We start from the raw sequence: 7850 nt of genomic DNA on the forward strand, positions 1-7850 counted from the left end.
ACTGGGAAGAGTTTATGTAGGGAATATAATACATATGATACCCTACTGAACATTACACATTTTTGTTTTGGTTTTAATGAAGAAGTTCTTGTTCTCTACAAAATCGAGGCGGGAGCAACTCTGGAGCTTCTTCTGAGATTTTTCTGTCTCCAAACTAAAGGATGCATTATTGTGTCAGAAGTGATCAGGACTTCAACTAATGCACCCTGATGCTGTTTGGGGTGGGAGGGGGCCGGGTGGCCGTGGGTGGTGTTCTGAGCTGAACTGTGTTCCCACAAAAGCCCTAACCGCCTAACACCTCGGAAGGCGACAGTACTTGCAGATGGGCCTTTAGAGATGTGATTCTTTTAAAATGATGGAGAAGGTAATGGCAACCCACTCCAGTATTCTTGCCTGGAGAATCCCATGGACAGAGGAGCCTGCAGGGCTACAGTCCATGGAGTCACAAAAATGAGTGACTATCATTCACTCATCTTTTAAAATGGGCTCTTTAGGGTGGGGCCTCATCCAATCTGACCAGTAATCCTAAAAAAGAGAAACCTGGACTTGTAGAGGACCAGCAGGACCAGAAAGGAAGCCATCTGCAAGCCAGGGGGAGAGAGATTAAACCTGCTGACACCTTGACCTTGGACTTCCAGCCTCCAGAACTGTGAGAAGATACACTTCCCTTGTTGAAACCACAGGCTACAGGGTCTTGTTGTGGTGGCCAGGGCAGCTTAAGACAGGTAGCAGGATTCGGAAGGTCTCTTCCAAACTTGCTTCTGCCATCAGCTGCATCTGAGAGGCAGTGGTCCCTGGCCAAGAGGGTGTTAATCCTCCCTTTCTCCAAAGAGAGGTTGGGGAGGACGGGCTCTCCCCCACAGCCCTCCATCTGGAGCGTGGGTCTCTCTGGCAAGCTTCGTGTCCCTGCACAAACACAACAATATTCCCCGTGCAAGAGGTGAAGCTCACCCCCCTCTGACCACTGACGGCCGTCCCAGGTTGAATCAGGGGCTAGGATTAGCCTGCCAGTCACTCAGTTTATTGCTAAGAGGGTGGACCACAGGCCATGTGCTTTTGGATTGGAGGGCAAAGGGCGGGCGCCTGCAGCCCGTGGCATGGACGGTCCTGTCCGGGTCCTGGGAGCCTTCCTCAGCGGGAGAGCATTAGGAGGGACTCTGAGAGCGGGGGCTCGGGGAGGGCAGGCATGCAGGAGTCAGAGAAGAGGACCTTCCTGACCTGGGGCCCTGCCCACGGTGGCCTCCTCCTCGGTCACAGGGGTGCCGAGCTCCCTGGGCCCAAGGATCCTCTGCACGAGTGTCTGGGAACAGAAAACCTCCCCTCCTGTGCTTCTTCTGTCTCTCAGCACCTCATTCCCACCTTGCGTCCACACTCACTCAACACCCTCAAGGATGGCGGCCTGGGGCCTCTCTGTGTGGTTTTTCTTGCCAGGGGTGAAGAGGAGGGGGAGGTGGCAGGCAGACGGACAGGCACCCTGAACTCCGGAGAATCCCTGGGCACCTTAACAGTGCAAGGGATGTCCTCGCAAGAGCAGGCGAGGGTCCCCCTGGTCTGGGGCTTGTTAAGGTTCCCCCCTCAGACCGTTTGTGCTTCCCTGGTGGATCAGTGGTAAAGAGTAAGCCTGCAATGAAGGAGACTCAGAGATATGGGTTCCATCCTTGGGTTGGGAAGGTCCCTCTGGAGAAGGAAATGGCAATCCAGCCCAGTAATCTTGCCTGGGAAATCCTTCGAGCATTCATACCCCTGGATTTGCTCTTCTATGAGAATGGTCCTGGAAGATGCTGGTGGTCTTTGCATATCTTCAGAACTTTCCAGAAACTGTCTCCTGAACTCCCAAAGAGTTCTCTGTGGGGTATTTTTGTTGAATGAATGCCTCTTAAATGAATAGATTTTTACCATATCAGCTAGTTACTTCTGGTCCACACATGCATGGAAGATGAAACTTTTTACCCAGACTGTTGTATGGACCTATATTTATCAATTGGGATTTTACAAAGGTATTTCTAGTAGGTAGGTTTTATCTTTAATAATATAAGTGATTGAGGGCTGAGAGGGACTCATGAGAAATGGAATACTCTTTGGTCTAAATTTCAAACATTTTGGAAAGAGCCCAACATAAATATGCTATTTAGTATTTTCCTTCTTCCATCGCTCACAAATCATTTTTTTTGAGGGTTTTACTAGCAAATCGTCTTTGGATTTGCTCAGATCTGAGGAATGTATTACCATCCCTAAGCTATTATCTCATGTCCTTTCTGGTTGTTATTGTCAGTTGTTACTTGGAAGAATATGTGAAGTAAATTTATAACTAAGTTTAAAATATGTATTCATGTAGATCTATTTCTTAGGAAGAAAGATGCTACTGTAACCATAACTTAACATGATTAAGTTTATAATTTATTAATAACCACTATGAGCTGTAAAATCATCAGTTTTAAAATGAACAGCTATGATAAAAATCAGACTCTAAAAAAAGTTAATAATTCTTATCAAAGATTTTTATTTTTCTCTAAGCCTATTCCTACTTAGTTGAACACTATATTATTAATACTTAATATTTATGTAATAATAGTGCCCAAATCTGTAGTTAAATATTTGGTTAATGAGCCATGAATGAAAATCACAGTGGAATTCAACCAGGTGGATTTCATACATGTTCAGCTGGAGACACATCCCCTTCAGAACCCATCAGAAAGGGTAGCACGCACGGCTTGGAGTTATCTGCTCTTGCAAAACGAGAGGGGATGAAATCCTTCCATTATTTAGGAATTAGGGGTTGAGATCACAGTCTGTAGCTTCCCGTCCTCTAACATTTGATGACCTCAGAAAGCCTTCCGTGCCACTAGGATGGAGGCTCAGGCGCTCAGAACAGCTGGGCTGGAGTTTTCTTGAAGGAGACACACCGCTTCACTGCAAATATGAATCATAAAGTGAGTCATAATTGGCAGCTGTCATCTGGCACACACACACACGCACAGACTATTAGAAAATGAAATACATTTAAAAATAGACGTGTGTGAGGAAAGGGGTTGGAGGATATTCATTTAGAAGGGGCCCTGCCTGCATAACAGAACTAAGCCTTTGCTTGGCTAACAGGAGCCTCTGCCCTCCCCTCAGCCTTCCGGAGATGATCACAGTATGTGCTCCGAGTGCTACAGAAACCCTTACACACACAAAGAGTTAAAACGCAAACCTTCCTACATGGCTGCTTTATACTGTAATGTCCTTATAACACAGTTCTTATCAGAGGTCTGCACGGCACTTGGCAAACAAGACGTTCTACCTTTTAAACAAATAATTCATTAGGTAATTAAATTCAAGTGAGATTACTCTAATTAAATACACACTGCTGTTGAATCATAATTTCTATGTGGTCTAGTTAAAGATGAACAATCTCTTATTCCCGATCCAAAAAAAAAAAAAAATCTTGGAAAGAATTCCCTGGTGGCTGAGAAGAATAATTTACACTCATTGCACAGAGGTCATTTCAAGAAGAGAAGCGAGCAGGAGCTGGGGGTGGGGGTGGGGGTTCTCCCCTCTGGGGATTCCCAAAGTCCTGGCTGTTGGTCGCGGGTTCTATGAAAGGGCTGCGGAACCCCGCGGGAAGGGGCAATGACCTTTCTCCAGCGCTGGGTCCCAAAGCCAGGCATCCGGGGCGCCAGCCTGACGCAGGGTCCCCGGCGCCCACCAGGCCCCACGGCCAGGGCGCGCGGGAGGCCGGCGCTGGCCCAGGGAGCCCAGGATTCCAGCAAAAGGAAAAGTCACTTTGTCCCCCACGCCGAGCTGCACCCAACTCTCCCTCTAATAGCATCAGGAGCCCAGCCATTGAGGCGCTCCGGGGGCTCAGGAGTCCCCTATGGCTTTGATCTGCGCCTCTTGGCTGCCGAGAGCTGACAGTCCGCCCAGCTTTCATTTGTCAGACACGCGCTTCCCCGTGTTCCCGAGCAGGCAGCTACACCTGTACTGCGAGAATTTACATCGCCGTGCTCCGGGATGGCATTGATTTGGGACGGGTGAACTACAAACACAAACTAATTAAAAACTGCATAATGGCGCCCTACAGGAACACGGGAGAAAAACAAATAAATACAAGGGCAGCTGGCGCGGGCGATCACACCTCTGCCCCCAAGCAACCGTCTGGTGGCATCAAATTATAAACCCTGCAAACCCTCACACCGGTGCGGTGGATGGGGTTGGAGGCATAATGGAAATGATCTGGTTAATTAAGGGGAGGTTTATAAAATATTGACATGTGCGCACACGCATGTAATTCGCTTCCTCCGACACTCCAGGCCGGGCCCCTGTGGTCCGTGTCTCTACCCGGGGAAACGGAGGCCGGCTCAGGAGGCTCGCGGCGCCCGGGGCGCACGTCCCCCTCCATCCAGACACGCGCACTACGTTCGTGCGGGGCTTGGCCCCGAGCATCTGGCCGTCCCACGGCCCTTGCTGCAAGGCGATTTTTCTCCCTGGGTTTTTCTGGAATCTCCTCCGCCCGCCCCACTGGGCTTGTCGTGCCGAGGCAGGCGCGCACGTCTCGCAGCGGAAGCTCCGCCGTCCCGCGAGCTCAGGACGTTTGCTGGGTGCTCCTCTAGGCCGTGAGGCACCAGAGCTAACCTTCGGTCGGGCTCCGCGTGGGTCTGGGCTTGGAGTCGCCGGAGCGCGCAGGCGCGGCCCCGAGGGGTCCAGGTCGAGAGGACAGCCGAGTCACCGTGGCCCGACCAACCGGGCTGGCTCTGGGTTGGAGCCCTTGGGCTCCAGGATGAGAGCTGGACGCTCCTGAGAGGGTCTCGGCTGCCCGGGAACTGTGACGCTGAGCGGGGGTGGCTTTCCGGCTGGATCCTGCTGGAGAAAGGTCCTAAGTGTTGACCAGGGTTTCATCCATCAGGGTCCAAGCTTTGGGGCGGGGTGCCGGCCTCCGATCCGAGCTGCAGCCCCGCGAGGCAGCCCTGGTATCTGCAAATCAAATACGGGCCTTTTGGAAAGGCAGGCGGATGAGGCCGAGGCGCCGCCCGCTGCGCCCGAGTCGGTCTAAGTGGCCCCGGCCTTGGCGACAAAGGCATGTCCGTGAGGGCTCGGGGATTGGACTGGGTCCCTGGTAGCTCAGAGGCCTGGATCCGCAAAGGCTGGTGGTTTATTTCCGAGGGAATAAAATTGTAAATGAGGATGCCGTTTGGTTGACTTAATCTCATTCTTATGTAAACAGAGGGTGCGGTGGGCAAGGGTAGGGAAGGGAACTGTAGGAACTTCTATGCGGGTCTGGGGAAAGAAAGAGACCAGGATATGCTTCAGGTGGGTGATAGGAATTCCCTCCTCTTAGAAAACCAGCTCCTACCTCCCCTCACCCCGCCCCCCAATGAAACGGAGCAAAAGAACTTTCCGCCTAGTTGGTTCAAACGCGCATTGTTCCCCCATCACACAGGCCCGCCCCCTCCCGGTAGGCGGCCTGGGAACCTTTCTCCCCCGCCCACCAGAGTCACCTCCCTCCCGAGCCGCACATGTACACGCGGGCCATGCACACGCGTGGGTGCCTCCCGAGGCTCACGTCCTCGCCGTGAGGGGCGCCAAGACTCCGGGCTTTCCAGCCAAAGGGAGCTCTGCGGGGTGATGGAAGCTAACCGCCTCGGGTCCGTGAGGGAGTGGGGGTCCTTACTGAGCGCAGGGCTCCCGGACCCAGCCTGCCAGAGCTCCGATTCGACCTCGCAGCGACCCCTAGGCCCGGCTTTGCAGGGCTCCCAGGCTCTGTCTCTGGCTCAGGGCAGACCCGTCGCCGACTGGCTGGGGTAAGGCCCAGTCCCTGGGGCTCCTGTTACAGGCATCCGGCCTGCCTGAGCCACCCCAGGGGAGACAGCGACGGTGGCTGAAGTTCTGCGAAGCGGGGCTCTCCCCGTTCTCGGGCCCAGAGCAGCCGGGCTGGGAGCTGTGGTTTCCGAGGGCGGGACAGCTGGAACCCCACCACCCACACCCCCCAACCCCAGCCTCTGGTGCAGGACCAGGGTCATCCTGTGGATGGCCTGGACGTTGGAAGAGCTGAGCTGCTGAGCTGGGCTGGCCTCTTGGGGAAAGTTCTGGATCCATTAGCACTTGGTCAAGTCAGCCCCAAGGAGGTTTTGGGCAGAGGGCCACTCTCCTGCCTCATGCACCCTGGGCCTTCCTGGGCTCTACTTCACCACTTGATGTTAAAAATAAGTAGAGGGCCAGTGGCAAGACGCTGAGCCAGGAGGTTCTAGATCTTTCTCTGCTCCCCCCTTGATGATTGGACACATTTCTTAATTCTTTGTGTGTGTACATTGCTTCCAAGTTTTCCACGTGCAAGTTTTGGGGCTCCCCGGTACCGAGGAGAAAGAAGGGGAGGAGTGGTTGCCAGACTCCGTTAGGATCCTGTGCCTGGCCCTTGGTGAGGCCTACAGGCGCCGTGCCATGGCTCCCTGGGGGCAAGTCCACAGGCCTTCTTAGTACCAGTTCCCCCAGAACCGCCTTATCCCCAGGCACCATTTCTGGTGGGCCCTTCCCCCTCACCCCCCAGATGCGTTCAGGAACCTAAATCGCTCCAGGACCAGAGAGGTGATGCAGATACAGCCAGAGCGTGGACAGTGGCATTGCTGGGCCCCCTGGGGGTCAGGACAAGGCTGTCCTGGCTTCCTCCATCTTCCCCAGGCTGGGATGGCTGTGGTGTGACGGGCTCACACGGCTGCACGTAGGGCTGAGAAGGTGATTCATCCCGTGGCTCAATCTTGACACTCGGGGTTTCTCTGGGCAAACATTCCATCCGGCTCTTCAGGTCTCACGAGAGGCCTTATCTTACCTGTTTACCCGTCACCCTGAAGCGGGACCCTGAAGTTTGCTAAAGAGGACAGCGGCCAAGGCCCACTGGTTTGTTTTGGGTGTTGGCAAGAGGGGGTTGGGGAATGTGGGCTGGGGGGCTGGGGGACAGGAGGAAGCTGTGGTCAGGGGCTTCCCAGAGCAGGAGCGCCACTTGCCCGCCGTCCTCCCACCCCCAGAAGCTGTCACCGCAGGAAAGCAGTCCTAGCAGTTGCTGTGGGTAAGAGGGGCTGGTTAGTGGGGTGAAGCTGGGGGTGGAGAGAAGGGGAGGGGGTGAGAGCGTGACCCGGAAGAAAATCTGACTCTGAACAGAGAAAAGGAAGGCTGGTTACGCAGCTGGTAATCAGTCATTACTATTACGGGCGTTACCGCGGCTAATTATAGGCGCTGGCTCTGTCCTCAGGTCCCCAGCTGGGGAAACCGAATCTCTCCTGGTGCTTCCAAAATCCCTGGGCCTGGAAGGTTCCTGGCAACTGGAAGAGGGGGTTAGAGGCTGGAGGTGGATGCCTAGGTGTCCAGCGTACAGACGCGCAGCACGCTGGGGACGTGGCCTCAGTTCCGTGGTCTCCAACGGGCCCAAAGCGAGCTGGACACCAGGTCCGTGGATGCCACCCCTGCACGGTTCCGCGTGCCGGAATGCCGCTTCAAGGAGTGCTCGCAGGGCTCTGGCCGCAGCTTAGGAGAGGAAGCCCAGGCGGGTACCCGGGGGGCGCGCAGCCCACCCAGCTTCCAGGGCCAATCCACAAGGGCCGCGCAGGAGCGGCCTGCCCGAGCGTGGTCCAAGGCGCAGGCAGGGAGGCCAGGAGGACCGAGCATTCTGGGCGTCTGCGCCCCAGCCCCACCAGACCCCAGGCACCCCGGATCCGCCCTCCCGAGCGCACGCGGGGCCCTGCCGTGTCGCTCTCGGCTCTGCGGGCGAGCGGGCGGGCGGAGGATAGAAGGGGCGCGGGCGGCGGGAGCCTGACGCCCCGTCCTCAGGCTCGTCGCGGCGCCGCCTCGGGCCGGCGCGCTACGCACAAGCTGACTTCCAG

This window comes from Cervus canadensis, chromosome 16 (genome assembly GCF_019320065.1).
Source record: "Cervus canadensis isolate Bull #8, Minnesota chromosome 16, ASM1932006v1, whole genome shotgun sequence".
NCBI lineage: Eukaryota > Metazoa > Chordata > Mammalia > Artiodactyla > Cervidae > Cervus > Cervus canadensis.